This window comes from Dermochelys coriacea, chromosome 21 (genome assembly GCF_009764565.3).
Source record: "Dermochelys coriacea isolate rDerCor1 chromosome 21, rDerCor1.pri.v4, whole genome shotgun sequence".
Lineage (NCBI taxonomy): Eukaryota > Metazoa > Chordata > Testudines > Dermochelyidae > Dermochelys > Dermochelys coriacea.
In genome coordinates this window covers 10,533,140-10,549,182 of record NC_050088.1, presented here as the reverse complement: position 1 = coordinate 10,549,182, position 16,043 = coordinate 10,533,140, and the positions used below count along the sequence as shown (strand labels likewise).

Below are 16,043 nucleotides of genomic sequence, written 5' to 3'. Positions count from 1 at the left end.
GGGGAAGAAGCAGGGTGTGGAAATCCACTTAAGTACCATGCATTTCTCTGAAGAGAGTTCACATAGTGAAAATACATAGGGCCATATTCTGGGGTGGTGCAAATCACCATCGTTCCACAGAAGTCAATGGAGCTAGGCTGACTTACACCATGTGTCCCTTGGAAGCTATGCAGATGTCAGCAAAGTGAAGTGAAAACAAGCCTGATTTACAAGGCACTGCATGTGGGAGACTTGGCAAAGGTTGGGCTTTGTTCTCCAGGCCAGGGCTCTTGGTTTGATTAGCTAAATGAAAAACCTGGGGGGGGGGCAGAGTTATAACCACCGGAGTGATCAACATAGACCAGCAAGGAAGGGGCTTGAAGTGCAGCTTTTCTGTTAATAGGATTAATTCACGAGCATCCCAGAGCATCCCTTCTCCCCTATCACCCTAAGTGAATTTCAGTGGCCAGATTGCAGCTGGTTTCTTTGGTGTGGTTTTCCTTTTTATGCCGGTGAAAGCCTGGAGGGTGGAGTTCTCCCATCACAGAACCAGGTGCAGCATGGGCAGCATCAGGGCACGCTTCCCCAGTGCGGCCTTGCCAATGCACTTTGACTTGAAAGGGGTCACCTCTAAGATCACCAGGAGCAATCTGCTGAAACTGCTGACAAAGAGGCTAATTAATACCAATGGTGCTGGGACAACTACATCCGGTACATCTTCAGAACAAACTAACATGCCCAATCCAGGTGTGTCAGTTAAATGGACCCACGGCGGTCTGATAGGACCACTAGTATTGCACCAAGGACCATGTCTTCACCATGGGAACTTCATTGTGTCCCTAGCCCAGGTAAACACTTTCATGATGGCAGGGTTTGTGAGGCACAGAGAATTCCTTAAGCTAGAGCACTCTCTAAAGAGATTTCCAGCTGTTTCCATGAACCGCCTTTAGAGATCCATGTACCTTAGTCCCAGGTGGGAAGACTGTGACATTAAATCTAGTGTGTATGCATTTACATACACCCACACCACACTCTGCATCACTGGAAGCAATGCCACAAACTCAGCATGGTAACAACAAGCATTTTTTTAAACTCCTGGAGGCCACAAAACGTTTTTACTTTTTGCACACTCTAAAAGAAGATCCATCTTCTCCTTGCTCTCCCCAGGGTTAAGCATTATTGTTGAGAACACAGGAGACCTACTATCGCTTTCTTCCAGGGATCTCAGAGCTCTTTGCAATCTTTCCATAAATGTGCATGGCACTTCACAGATCAAAGAAAGACAAGGTCTCTGTCCAGAGGAACTTACAGTCTAAGTGATGATGAGATGCACCAGAGATACGCATAGACACTAGGGATGAGGGCTGTAGAGAAATGAAGTAATTTCCAAACCCAAACATGAGTCAGGCCCCCCAAAAATGAGACCAACTTAAAAATCACAAGATTTAGGAAAACAAATATGTGGTTTCTGGTTATTTGTCTTCTGGTTTCTGAGATTTTAAGGATCATGTTTTCAAGCTTTTCTCAGCAACCAGGAGGGCTAAACACGTACTTTTCATTTAAAAATAAGCTAAGAGTTTCAAGAAATCATGACTCCAGCAGCTGGGGGTTTTAAATCAATCACCAAATACCATGAAACTTGTGATAAAATTGAGAGTTGGCAACACTGTGGTGGGTCTGGAGGTATAATAATAATACCTAGCTCTTGTACTGCACTTTTTTCATTAGTAAATCTCAAAGCACTTTACAAAGTATCAGTTTCCCCATTTTCCAGATAGGGAAACTGAGGTACAGGGATGGGACTTGCTCAAGGTCACCCAGCAGGTTAGTGGCTGACCAAGGGATAGAGCGCAGGTCTCCTGAAGCCCTGTCCAATGCTTTATCCACTAGGCCACATTATCACAGCATGGAGATTCTCTTTTTACCTTTCTTCATGCACACAGACTCAGAGGGTTTGGTGTCCCCACCAGGAAAGTGTGCCTGACTCTGCTCTCGCTGCCCCCAGTGGAGACCTGTGGCCTCACTCCTCATTTACACCAGCGTAAGGGTGAGGGGAATCAGGCCCACTATTTCAAAGAGAGATTGGAGGCACAGCAGATCAGGTCAGGAAGAGGAGGTGGGTGCCCAGGAGCAGGGGGACAGATGGAAGATGGTGCTGAGGTGGGTGGAAGGAGAATACTGAGGGGGTGGTTAATTTAGCTGCTTTTCTGTAGAGTGAAAGGATCGAATGGGGAGTCGAAGGAGACCAGGTTGGGGAGTCAAAGGAGACGAGGTCAGGGAGTGAGAAGGGGATGTATTCTGTTGGGCTTTGCAGGTGAGGACAAGGACCATGGTGAGGGGAAAGCAGCGTAAGGATTTGAGATGTGGCTGGAAGTTGTCTGGAATCTGCCTTCCAGATGGGCTGGGGTTGGGAAGCCAGGGCAGGCAGGAGGCTGCAGTAGTGGAGGTGAAAGATGGATCAGGGCTTGGACTAGGGTTTTGTTTGACAAAGCCTGGGCAGGATGGGCTTTTGTGTAGGAATCTGGTGCTGATGGTGCTAGTGTGGGAGGGGAAGGGGGGGAAAGGTGAAGGGTGCTGTGAGTTTGAAGGAGCAGGGATGATGGTAACTTTGCTAGCAGAGATGGAGAAGGAGGGGCAGGTTCAGGGGCCAGGGTTTGGTTAATCCTCACAAACTCCTGTGACAGAGGAAAGTATCTCTGTTTTATCGATGGGGAAACTGAGGCACTGAGCAGTGACATGACTGGCCCAGGGTCACACAGCGAGTCAGTGGCAGGGCGAGAAGCAGCTTGAGAGGATCCCAGCTTGCTCTCACCGCCCTTCCAGACCTGTGAATTGGAGCCCGGAGATCCCCCTCTGTAAACACCTGGCCTATTCCCTCCTCTGTAGGATGCCGCAGTCAGGACAGGCCCCCGGTCCGATTAGTCCATCCCAGGGCTTTCCCTTCTCTGAGTGGCGCAGGAATGAACACGGTCACTGTAATGGGGACCTTCCATCTGTTAGCTTCAGTGCAGCAGGCTGAACACCCAGGGCCTTCTGGGTAACCCTGTGTCCTGCCCTCTGGGCTTCACACCAGCTCCCCTTCCCAGATGTGGCCTCTTGCTCCCTGGGCCAGCCTGGCAAGGGCTGGGAAGTGCTGTTGGCAGAGCCAGCCCGCTCTGCCCTGGCAGGAGACCTCACTACTCACCGGCAACCCCTGCTGGCTGCTTGAGGGGTGACGACCAGCCCCGAGAGGGCTCCTACCAGACCTTCCTTGGCCAGAGGCTGCTGGCTGCCATGGGTTCAGAGCGGATTGAGGGGCATGGTTAAAGGGAAGGCAGGGTGCAGGAAGAGCTGTAAGGGATGGGGGTAACTGCCGGGGGGGGGTGTCTGGGAGGGTGTGCGGAAATGAAGAAGGGATGTGTCTTCTACAGAAGATAGTGCAGAGACAGCCCGAGTAGAGAGATCAGGATCGGAGCAAAATATTTATCATTATAATCAGGATTAGCAGCCACTGCACCACCCACCCTCAGGGAAAGAAACCAGGAGCCCTCCGAGCATCTTCCTACCAGGTGCCAGACCAGATCCCCCCTCCCCAGGGCTGCAAGCTGCTCCATCTCCTCTGAGGACCCGCTTTCCCCCATCCCTTCCCCGGCAACCCGCTTTCGGGAAGCTGAGCGGGGGGGGGGGGGCGGACGGACCTGACCTTAGCAGATTTCCTTCCCCCGCGATGCATGAACCGCAGCCTGGCCGCCGCTCCTGGGATGCGGGTAGAAACTGGCCGGTGGGAACCGGACGCGCGGCTCTGTCCAGCCGTAGGGAGCGGGCGGGGGACGGAGCTGCAGCGTCCCTTTTGCAAAACTACCACCCACGCCGGGAGGTCGCTGCAGGCGAAAGCCCAACTCTTGCCCGCTTCCAATCTCCAGTTGGGGGGGGGGGGAGGAGAAAGGTGCCCAGCTGCAGCACAGCGGGTCCTGCCTGCACGGGGACAGCTGGACAGCTCCCCCCCCCCTCCCCGAGTCCCGCCTGCAGCGAGCACCCCAGGGACCTTTGCACCCCTGGCCAGCAGCCCGGCGCGCAGGGGGGGGGCGGTGCATTTCCCAGCCGGCGGCCAGGCGCTTACCTGGGGCGTCCCCGCCCGTGCACAGAGCAGCCGCCCCCTGCTGAAAGGTGCAAGGCCGGGGGGAGGGGCCGGGCGCGAGGCTCCTGCGTCCGCCGGCGGAGCTCGCAATGGAGCAAGTCGCGCCAGGACTGCGGGCGAGGCGCGCGCTCCCTGCCTCCTCCCGCAGCCGCCCACCTCCTCCTGCTGCTGGTTTCCATGGCAACTGGGTAATGCTCAGTACCTCCACCCCCCCTTGCCCCCCCCCCGCCCCGGGCACAGGTGCCATGCGCCGTGCCCACCGCCGCGGCCTTGGGCACTTGTCACGAGCGCTGCGGAGACCCTCACCGTGGCGGGTGTGCACACGCGTGTGACCCTCCTGCTCACACCAGCCCACGCCTGTGTGACGTTCGCGCTCACAGGAGCAGGGGGAAAATGCACAGCCTTCGGGCCTGCACTGATGCGGGTGTCTGTATGACCGTGCTCCCCCTGCACCCCCATGAGCCACCTTCACCCTCACGTTGGCTTGCGTGTGTGCAACAGTCGTTACAAATGAAACATGCACTCAGGCAATCACAGCAACAAACGGAGGGGAATGGAATGACGAGTCCTGACCTGTTCGGCTTTATTGGGCTGCACTAATCAGATGAATGTTCCAGCCCTGGTAAGGAAGGGATGAATGGATCGCCGGGTATTGCCAGGCACTCTGCACATTTCCCTTTATGCAGCTCTACCAATGCACCTCCTGGAACATCTGGACAGACAGGGAGCTCTGCCTGTGTACATTATTCATGACCCGGGCTCCCCCCGACATTCTAGTTCTGGCCTCCCTGCTCAACGTCTGTCCTGATCTGCTGTACCTGTCCTGGGCCCGCACAGCCCTACACATGCCACCTTAATGCTGACTCTCAGCATCCTCTGCTATTCCAGCCATGGGCCTATTCTGCCCAGAGACTGCCAGCTTTGCCCCGTTATCCCAGAGGGCATCGTAGTTCTTGTGATCTAGCCAAAGGCTCATGGAGGGCTAGGCTGAGACCCACCAAATGCCTTTCACCTGTGACCGAAGGCATTTTAACAAATGGCTCCATGGAGAAAGCACAGTGAACTGATCCAGTGCCTCGTCTGACCCCTGGTCATCACTCTATTTCATGATCCTCATGGTGCATCAGCATTGCTAAATATATATGTGATTGGCCTTAAAAAGGGGGAAGCTTGGACCTCACACAAGTGAGACAATTTAGAAACCCTGCTGTGTTCATCCGCATTTTGGGAGGTCTGGGACTCCAAGCACCCCAACGCTGCCTGACCGTGGCTGTTAGCGTTAAGCCCTAGTGTACGGCTTCTGCGGTTTGAAGGCACTGCAACATCAGGTTAGTTTTATCCCAGACGCACGTTCTCCAGGGACAGTGTAGGCATTGCCCTATTCACAATCGGTGCTGGAAATCCCAAGTGCACATGTGCTAGGCACCTGGCAATAGGTCTGAACAGGCATCTGGGCTCTTTGTTTAATGCTGGTAGGCCAGAACTCTCTTCTCGCTGGAGAGCTTGCTCAGTGACAATCTGCCTGCTTCTGTGTCTGGCTTGCAGTTCTAATCAGATCTTGCCGGGAAGGGAGCAGAGAGGGATAAACTCTCTCCAGGGGTAGGGATTCCATCTTAAAGTCTTCCATGTGGGAAGCCAGACGAGTGGAAATGGAGCATCAACTGGTGCATCCTCACTGTCAGCAGGTGACATCCCCTCTGCCTGTTCCTTCCTTTGGGGCTACCCAGGTTGGAGCGAAAGGGCCAGTGGCAATATTTGGAGAGGGAGCCTCCCTCAATAAATAAAATCCGCTTTAAACAGAGTTGGGCATGGATCCAAGCTTCCCCAAAGTGCAGTGGTGTCTGAGTTGAGGGCCCGTCTCCAATCCTGTCTGGAGACTGGGTGCTGAGTGCATTGGGGTTGCATTTCTTTAGATTACTGGAACGGGTGCCAAAGAAAACCATGTTCCTTTCTTTCCTGAATTGTTCTGCAGGGATTTTTCACTCCCCGGCCTAGAGAAGTTTAATATACAGTCACTGGGGAACCCCAGAGCCCTATGGCTGAGGATCCTCAACGTGCTTGTTTCTCCATGTGTTTCTCTCTTTACCTTCAATCTCCATTGTGCCCTCCCTCCAAAGCACCTAGGAAAGACAGGAATGGGTTCTGTGCCACTGGGGTTTGCATCTAGCAGAACTATTAGATCCCAGCATTACATCCCATCAGAATGGCCGCATGGACCACCTAGCATGAATTCTGTTCTCAGGAGAGCCAACGCCCCAGGGGCAGCATTCCTGGCACTCCCTTAGCACCCTCCACTCCCTGTAGTGCATGCTCGCTCTTGTTTTCTCCAAGCAGATCCAACATGGTTCCTGTTACAGTGTAGATTGTAAATAGGGATCATATCACCTACTGCATGGGAATCAGCAGCCAGGCTGCAGGAGGAGCCTTATTCAGTGGGCAGCCCTGTGTTTGCTGCAGATATAAAGACCCATCAGATGCCTTTAAAGCGCTGCTGAGGGAGATCCAAACCGGAGCCATCGTTTTGGAGAACCTGATGCAGCCTCATCACTGATGTCACTTATCTGCGTTAAGGCATGCTAATGAATGCAGGAAACAACAGCCCCTCCTGTGAATAACCTGGTACATGTGCCAGAGGAAGCGACACTGGTTCGTCTTCCCCAGGCCCTGGCAGGTGAAAAGGGGCCTGCATAGCTCAGGGGATTGGTAATAGGCTAGAGAAAATTTTGTCTCTTTAAATTGCAAGTGTGAATCCAGATCAAGCTGGTATTGAGGAAATTTTTATGACCATCTGATCGCTGCTTGGTAGCCTGTGTGAAATGAGGTTGGTGGTTCTGAGTCCTGATCCTAATGCACGGGTGCCCCGATCATCACATCCGGTCCTCTAGCCAGTCTCTGAGATGATGGTGATGAGCTCTAGAGATGGTTTCTTCAGGCCAGCACACAAGCAGGGGGTGTCGCTGGGGAAGCTTGCCCTGCTGCTGTCCATGTTGAACCTGCTCTGTGGATGAGCAGAGGCATCCAGGGATGTCATGCCATCCCACTTCACCAGCCAAAGGAGAGAGGCTCACAGAGGGGCTGAAAGGCACAAAAGAGAAGCAAGGAAACTCAGCCAGAAGCCTACAGAATCCATCTTCCAAACAAGGAGCCAGTACACCAGGCTGGGATTGGGCCATAGGGGCTAATCCTAGTGGCAGGGTGAATCCTGGCGAGACGGGCTGAGACCCATGGAGGGAAGATGTTCTGCTGGAGACAGGAGCTGGGACAATGTCCCCTCTGCTCTAAAGCTGCTTTAATGCCTCTCTCTCATGTTCCAGCCTGGCTAACGGGAGGTACACAGGAAATTAAAGCCAGTAAGAGGCTGGCGTTTTAGGCTGAGCAATAGAACCTGCAATAATGAAGCTGTTCAGATGGCCATGGTTGTTTTGTTGTTCAGGAGCTTTAAGTTCAAAGTTGCCCTAAGAACATAAACCGGGTCCTGTGTGGCTCCTTTCTCAATCGCAGTCTTATCTTTCTTCCTAAGAGCACATTTGACTTCCTAATGAGTGGCCCTCTCTGTCTTCAGCACCCTTCAGCTGGCCCTACTGTTTCCCAGCCTCCTTATTTCAGCTGAGACACTCAGGTTGTCATTCACTCAACACCAAATGCGTACAAGCCAATGTCCTTGACTTGCACTTTCCTCCAACTGCTACTCTCCTCCCCAGAGGTGGTTGCATTTCAGCAGCACTAGGCATATAGCATATATCAAGTGTTGGAGGATCTTTCAGGATGAAAGGTGCTTTAGAAATGTAAAATACTATTTGCCTCTCCCGCCGTCACCAGCCATGGAGATTCTGAAATGAGACGTTATTGGCCCGTTCGAGACAGGAGGCAAAGTAGAATGGAGTTCCCTTTCCCATAGGTGGGTTGCTAAGGCCGGCAAATGCTCCCTTGGATCAGCAGAGCCAGAAGATCTGAGATGAAGATACAAGACAAAGAGCAGTGCTGGGCAGAAGGGGCTACTTGTATACTGTCACTTTCCTGGAGAATGTCACTGCTCAGGCCACGCAGGGTTTGCTAGGAGCTTTCTCCTCACTGATTGGATCCTCAATCCACCTCCCTGTGCTATACTCTTCGTATTCGCTCTCCATGTCTCCACTTGGAACTGTCAGACCTAGGGCTGTGCACCTCGCTGCCATTTGGCCATACAGCCGCCACTTCGTTCCACAGCCTCTGGCTTGGGAGACTGCACCTTGCTGTTGGGTGACTCCGGCTTCATGGATTTAACCTTCTGTGGTGAGGAGGGCCGAGGGTTGGCAGCCGAAGTCTGTCACCTCGTCAGGAAGCAGGAGGAGAACTTAGGGTTGGGTGATGAGCCTTCTCAGAGCAGGCTTTCCTCTCCTGGGTATTGCTGTGGCCCAGTTCTCTTCTCCCAGAGGATGCCTTCCCAGTCTACAACCCTTGGCACATGCTTGTGGTAGGGCCCGAGACTGGCTTAGGAGGGGCTGCTGCAGGGCAGGAGTGAGGTGCGTTGGCAGATCTGTTGGGGAGGGGATTCTGGAACTAGCCTTGCACGGGCGCTGCAGCTCAAGACAGACAGCAAAGAACTGTATGGGACGCCTTCACTGCATCTGTTGAATTGTATGAGTAAATCCTGGCATCCACACAGGCACGGGTCCAGCACTGCCATATTGCCAGAGCTTTGGCAACTTGCAAAAGCTCAGGCAAAACTAGCTGCTCCTAGAAGTGCTCAAGTTACAACCATATGGCTGGCTGGGGCAGGGGCTGCTGCATAATGGAACCTACTTAATGAAGGTGGAATTCAGGCACCAGAGGGGTGGGGACGGTTTAGTTTGTTTGCCAACAGTGACTCACGCACAATTTCTTCGTTAGCCCAGTCACTGGGTCAGCTTCCCAAGAAGACAGGATAGGAGGGGGAAGGGGAGGGGGAAGTTCATACTCCAGCTTCTGAGACCCGTGGCCCACAGGGAACGCCAGCCCAGTGGCAGGCTCTGATCTGTAAGGCAGCCCCCAGCTTAACATCGGTGGTCAGGCTCTGCTGGCTGTCTGGGTGCATGGATCAGGGAAGGAAGAAGGGAAGGAGCGATGAGGACACCAAATAATGAACCTTGTGTGGTCTCTCTAACACCCGTCTGATTTATTCTTCAAATGTGCCATCCTAGAACGTCTAAGAGATGCATGATCTGGACATCAGCGACAGATGATCTGGGCTGACTCTTTTCCCATCTCTGCTACCCTCAGCTCTGGCTCCCATTTGATCCTGCAGGCAGGAGACAAGAGAATACAGCCCAGGGCTTGCCATAAATCCAGGGGCGAAGGCTGCGCAAGCTCCGTACTGCACCCAGGAGGTCAGGGGCAGACCACGCTGTGGGTGACTCTCAGGCCCCTTGGGTTATTCTGGGACATTGCTGCCCTTCTCCCCGAACCCCCTTCATCTTCCGGCCAAGGATATGCACAGCCAGCCAGCTGCCAATCCCAAGAGCCCTCTCCCTCTTGCAGCAAAAATGCAAACGCAGGGCTATTTGCATCTCTAATTAGGAACAGAGGATAATTGGGCCCTCTGCAGCGATTACTCAGAAAGCGAGCCATTGTGAAGGGCTCCGGAGCTGCGCAGGTGCTGGCAGAAGCCTGGCTCCCACCAAAACAATCTGCCTTTTGTTTGCTAATAACCAGCCCTAAAGGCATCCTCCAGAGCTCCTTCCGGGGAAGGGGCACAGCCTGGGACATAAAGGACTTGATTTTTCTGGCAAACTGGCTGGCTGCACAATGCTCTGTGGAATGCTCTGTGTTTGTGAGGGCTGGAAAAGAAACTCCCTTATTGCCCAAGATCTCAGCTCTGCTACCGATTCCCGCTGTGGGGGGCCCTAGGCTCAGGTTCTGTTGGCCTGGGCCTTGTGCAGTGATGTCCACCAGAATGGCTGCATTTTGCACACACTTTGCAGTGGTGAAAATGATTGCCTAAGGCGCAGGGCAGTGGTAAACTGAGCCCTTGGTTTGCAAACTGCTTGCTTCTTAAGGGGTCAGGTTGACAAAGGTATTTAGCACCTAAAGATGCAAGTTGGTACCTCGTGGCCAAAGCAGGTTAGGGGCCTGACTCCCATTTGAAGTTTGCATGTGTTTATTTCCAGCAAAAGTTTTTTTTTTTTAATCCTTTGAAAGCAAAATTAGCACAGAGAAATTAATCACAGAAGCAGCAGGGCATTCTCAGTTAACCTTAACTCTGCCCTCTTACCCCATCTCCTATCTGCTTTCTATAACAGGCTGTCATTCTTGCCCTGTCAAACTTAATTGTGCCCTCAGTAATAATACGTAGCACTTCTATGGGTGCTTTCAAGTTGTAGATCAGCAAGCATAGAAGGAGAAATATAGGCACTGAGGTAAAGGAACTCACCAGGCACCAGACAGTGTAGCAGGGCCAGAGCTGGGTTTCCTGACTTCTGGGTTTATGCACTATTCACTAGACTGCACTGCTGCCCCAGCCTGCCCACTCCCATTTCCACACAAACATAAACTCTCTCCCTTTACCCATGCTGTATAATACTCAGATAGGATGCTCTTGGGGCGAGGGACTGTCTTTTTGTACAGCGCCTAGCACAATGGGGTCCTGGTCCATGACTGAGACTCCTAGGCAGTACCACAATACAAATAAATCATAATTAATAACTTCCACCTCCCCTCCTGGCCCATATATGGCAATTGAGCAACAGGCACACAGGGTGGGGGAAGATAGTGGTGTCTGTCCTATGTATGAGGATGGGCAGGATACTTTGCTGTTGAGTTGAGATTATAAAGAAAGTTTTTAGTACATTTTATAGCATCTCTCTTCCAAGGATCTCTAAGCACTTAGCAGTTTAGTCTCATAACTCCCTTGTGAAACAAGTAAGGGATATAGAAGGCACTTCATTCCCCTACGAAATGCAGCCACCTCTGGGGTCAGATGCAGAGGCTTTTTAACCACATATAGCAATACAGATCACCAGTTTAGCACATGCAGTGAGATCATGCTGTCCATTACGGGAAGCAGAGTGGGAGGGCCTGAACTGGCATTTGAGTGGCATGCTGGGATTAGCACTCGTACTCCTGCAGAAAGCGCCACGGGATTGTTAATGATCATGGGCAGTCACGACACCGTTTTATGTGCTGTCCAAAAGCAGCTCCGAGCACCAGGCTGACCTAGGTCAGTACCGAGCCAAAGAGGAAAGGGGCTGGCAGATTCGCCAATGCCTGTCTTATAGCGCCACGGTCCTGCCCTCCCACAAACCAATAGGTACCAGCCTCACTTTGCAAAAAATGCTGCCAACATGGCTGCAGTCGGACTTTCCAGCTTGAAGTTCCCTGTGAACTAAGGCCCCGCTGCCACTGGCAGAAGCGAGGTGGGGAGAAAACTCAAGGAAGGCAAATATCCCTGCGTGTTGGGAGGCAGAGGAGTGCTGAGGCACAGTGCTAACATTTCAGCTGTGAAAGCCCGGGTTAGCTCACACGTGCAATGAGTTTGGAAGTCTCAGTCTGGAGCGAGACTGTAAACATTATCTCCCCAGTACCACAAACCATCCGGCCCTGGCATCCCACGGCCTGTGTGTCATAGTGGCTGACGGGAATAAAATGAACTCCATCACGCTCCAGCAGCGTTTATACTTGCAAAGCGCAGAATGCCAGTGCAGTGCAGTTCCTCGCAGTGCCCATCAGTGAGACAATGGGCCCTGCGTATACAAGGCCTTACAGCTGGATACAGCTTCTCCTTTGTTCCAAAAAGAAAAGGAGTACTTGTGGCACCTTAGAGACTAACAAATTTATTAGAGCATAAGCTTTCGTGAGCTACAGCTCACTTCATCGGATGCATCCGATGAAGTGAGCTGTAGCTCACGAAAGCTTATGCTCTAATAAATTTGTTAGTCTCTAAGGTGCCACAAGTACTCCTTTTCTTTTTGCGAATACAGACTAACACGGCTGCTACTCTGAAACCTTTGTTCCAAAGGGACTCTCGGACAAATGCCTGGGCCAAAATCCAGGCCCCTCATGTTAGTGATGTTAGGAAGCAAGATTTGTTCCAGTGCCTCTTGTGTTATTACAGGCTTTCCCCAGAGGACTAAGGCTAAACATTTCTGAAAGTGGCCCCTGATTTTGAGTGCTGGTTTTGAGTGTCCAACGTGAGGCACTTTAGGCATGGTTCTCAGAGGCAGCATGGGGCGCCCACAGCTCCTCTTGATGCCCAGTGGAGTTAGGTACTTCTGAAAATCAGGTACAAAGGCCCAGAGCTGGGAATGCCGAGCTGGGGATGCTTGCAGGCATGGGCATAGTTGTGGGGAAATGGAAGCCTCGGGCAGACATGGAATTTGCACACACCCCCCCTCACATGTGGCCGCATTGGCCTGGCTGTTGCTGCCTCCCTCCCCCCCCAAATATAGAAATCAAACTACGCCTATGCTTGCAGGTCAGGCTTAATGAGCTTATTTCAGGGCAATGGGCCTCACCCCTGATCTGAAAGGACCAACGCTAGAGGGCAGGTCAATCCCCTTCCTTGATCTGTCTGCTGGGACTGCCAACAAAGAGGTCAGTCAGTCCCGAAGGCAGAGACTTGTTTAGCCATGGGAACTTTTGTCCCACTCAGAGCTGGACAGAGACTCCCTGAACTTATTTCCCACAGGCCACCAAGCAATCGCATGCTGGGCTTGACTGCTACAGCTGATCCAGAGCTTCGATTTATTTTCACGAAGGAAAGGAACACGCACAGCGGGCAGTGCATTCCAGTTTGAAGAACTCCCCCGTTGAGTATGGGAATCACAGGTCTGGTTTTCAGCTTGTTCTTCTCTACCCTCTCTCCCATGTCGGGTCCCTGCCGGTCTCTGGATATTAAGCAAGAGGAGGAGGTGGTTCCTCGGCAACTGTAACCACGAGACCTCTCCATGCCTCTCTGTGTCCCACCGCTCCCCTGGTGCATGGGGCAGGTTGCTATTTATGATGCATGATTTATGCAGTGCCAGCAGCACGCTGGCCACCAAGCTGCTTGGCTGCTCTAAGCCGCATATCTATTGCAAGTGAAGTGTGAGGCCCAGTCAATACCCAGCGCGGACAGCACAGTGCTAACAGGTGAGTGGTGGAGTCAGCATAGAGGAATCTGTCCAGCCACCTGCCTGTGCTCTATCAGCTCTGTGACCAGGGGACTCTGATCTTCAGGGCTGCTAATCTGGCCCATTCCTAAGTGCTTCATCCTGCTCTCAGCAAAGCTTCCATTGGCTTGAATGGGGCAGGAAGAAGGCCTTAAATTTGCACACGCCAAGCCCTGGTTGTCTGCTGTGTGGCAATGCAGGTCGCCGGGTTGGTTGGGAAAGCGTTTCCTTCCAGGCTGGGACAAGCCAATTCCCAGCTCTGCCTGCATCGCTCGCACCTGACCTTACAGCGTGGCAAAGGAGCACTTAGCATCCTGCAAAGCTGCTGAAAGATGGCTCTATTCACTGAGACATACAGGGGGGTGCTGCACCGCTCACCGTTCTGAGAAGCAGAGAACCTCGCTCGGTTGCTCCCAGATCTGTGTCCATGGCATGGTTGGGCACTGTGCTGAATATGTCATGCCTTTCCCAGCTAGCATGGTTCACTAGCCCCTTTCCACACATAGGAGAAACCTAAAGGTAGCCTATACTGCCGGAGAATTGGTTAGTGATTCCTCTCACACCCAGATGCCCTTAGGGCTTTCGGAGAGCACTGCTGGCTGAAAACTCTGCTCCAAGATGCTAAGCATGCAAGGGTCCTGCTTCTTGGAGTGAAAATTGAGCATTTCTTTCTTCTTCCGGACCTGTCTGTGTTATTTAAAGAGGCACAGCACCAAACCACTGGAGCGCCTTGATCTCCGTGCCTGACCCTTGTATTGGCACACAACAGCCGTCCTAGGCATTTCACAAATGGCAGTTGTATTTGCTGATTGCAACACTTGGGACAAAGACTTAAGATTAGATCTGGCGCAGACAGTGCTGTCTGCAAAGTTTTCTTCCTAGTGTGCACATGGAGCTAGATGCATTCCAGTTGCCCTGGCTCAGCCAGTTTTCCCAGCTCCATCCTACAATGCCTTGCCTTCCACCTGGAAACTACATCTGATCCCTTGTGCTAAGCAAGTGTTTCTCAACCTTTTTTGATACAAGGGACCAGCCTGCTGCCTTCCTAAACGGAGTCAGGGAGATCTCAGGGACCGGCGCCAGTCCCCAGACTGGCCCTTGAGAAAAACTGCTCCGAAGCAACACCAGGTGCTGTGGGAGAGGTTCTTCAGGAGTCTGAAAATGCACGGGGAACAGCCATGGCTGGCAGGTGCATGGTGCAGGGATGTGCCAGAATGATTCTGTGAGGGAATGAGCTGGAGAGGTTCAGGAACCAGCCACTTAAGGCCATCAATGCCTCAGCAGTGGTTTCCACCTAGGGCTAAATTCAGACCTGGTGCAATTCCAGGCTCTTAGTGTAGACATCTTCTCTGTGTCTTTCTCATTCTCTTTATCCCTCTGCTGCTCTCCCCCACCTTTCTCTCTTCTTCTGTTACTCACTCATTCTTTCTCTCTCACACACGAAGCTAACTGATAGTTTCCCACAATTCACAGCAACCACCTGGCCTGCATTTCACAATGCTTTTACTATTAAGTCTATCCTGCCTCCCTGGGCAGCTTTTATCAGCACTAGCCACCTATTAATCACCAGTCCTCCAGGAAACAAGGCACATGAAAAAGATCAGGTGGGCTGGCCTGACTCGGTGTGACAGGCACCTGTCAACTGGAGGCGACAGCTCAGATAAGGGACAGGAAGGTCCCAGCCCACCAAGATGGTCAGCACCATTTCACCAGGCAGCTGCTATGGCTGAGCTGATGATCTTGTTGCTTTAATCTGCCTCTGAGGTCTCTTCTTGCTCCCTTTTCCAGTTCCCAGCCATGGCGCTGCCTCAGCAAGCCATCTCCTCGGGCAGCAGGGAGTTGGGGCCTGAATCGGCTTTCCCAGAGGGCTGTGTTCACTGAAGCTACACTTAGATGGATCCAGTGCCTGGAAACTCAGATGAAGGCAATGTAAATGGGGAATGGCTGCTATTTCAGACTACACTGCATCCTGCCTGTCTCTGCCCAGCTCCACTGAATTTCCCTGCACAAAGCCCATTTGCCTGGAGTGCAAGTGAAGGAAGCACGGCCCAGGGGTTAGGGCAATTGCCTAGGTTTGGGGAGACCCAGTTTATAGGCCCCCTGTGTGACCTTGGGCAAGTCATTCAGTCTCTGTGCCTCAGTTCCCGATCTGTACTATGCAGACAATAGCCCTGCTCCGCTTGCAGGGGTTAGGAACATAATTATACTAAAGGCTGGGAGGTGCGCAGATATGCCAGTGATGGGGCCAGGTAAGTACCAGATATAGAGAGGCTGTGCATTTCAACCAGGATGACTCGGTAAAGTCATAACTCCAAAGGCCAGTCCACGTAGCGGCCTCAGATGCCACCAGCATCTCTCTGTTTGAGAGCTATCACATTTCTATAGCTGCAGCGGTAGCATCAATAACAGAGCACATGGATAATCTTTGCCATGAATAGGTGGAAGTGACATGCATTCGTGAAGCAAAGTAGCTAAAGGAGTGTGTGCAGGTGCCTTTCCCAACCCGCGTCAAGTACAAACTCACCCCCTGCCTGGGCTTTGGCTTTATTCGTGAAGAAAGTAAGAGTAATAGAATATCAAGATCAGTCCAGACCTTCTCCCCAAGCCTGCCTGCTCCCAGGGCTCCTCCATTAGGATGGCTCAGCCCACACCCTAGATCCTGCTCTCTCGTCAGAGAGCCACACCCACCTCCCTTGTATCCACTGAGGTAACCACCCGCAATAGTGAGTCAGTAGAACCTGCTTAGCCCTTTCCCAATAGGCATGTTACCTGGGAAGGGTATTGCAGGCGATCACTGCCAGCCTCTTACAAACAGGACAGAGCAGGTGATTGGGTAGCACCGT

The 16,043-nt window shown here is 52.4% G+C and overlaps 1 protein-coding gene across 2 annotated transcripts in view; it reads right to left on the bottom strand.

Annotated features, from left to right (window-relative positions):
- Positions 1-16,043, bottom strand: part of PACSIN1 (protein kinase C and casein kinase substrate in neurons 1) — a 54,639-nt gene that overhangs the window by 35,192 nt on the left and 3,404 nt on the right. The window contains exon 1 of one of the 2 annotated variants that reach the window (XM_038380248.2): positions 4,079-4,291. The exons of the other annotated variant lie outside the window; for it this stretch is intronic. The gene's annotated coding sequence lies outside the window, so the exon portion shown is untranslated. Of the gene's footprint in view, positions 1-4,078; positions 4,292-16,043 lie in introns of those variants that run through there. 2 annotated transcript variants of the gene reach the window in all.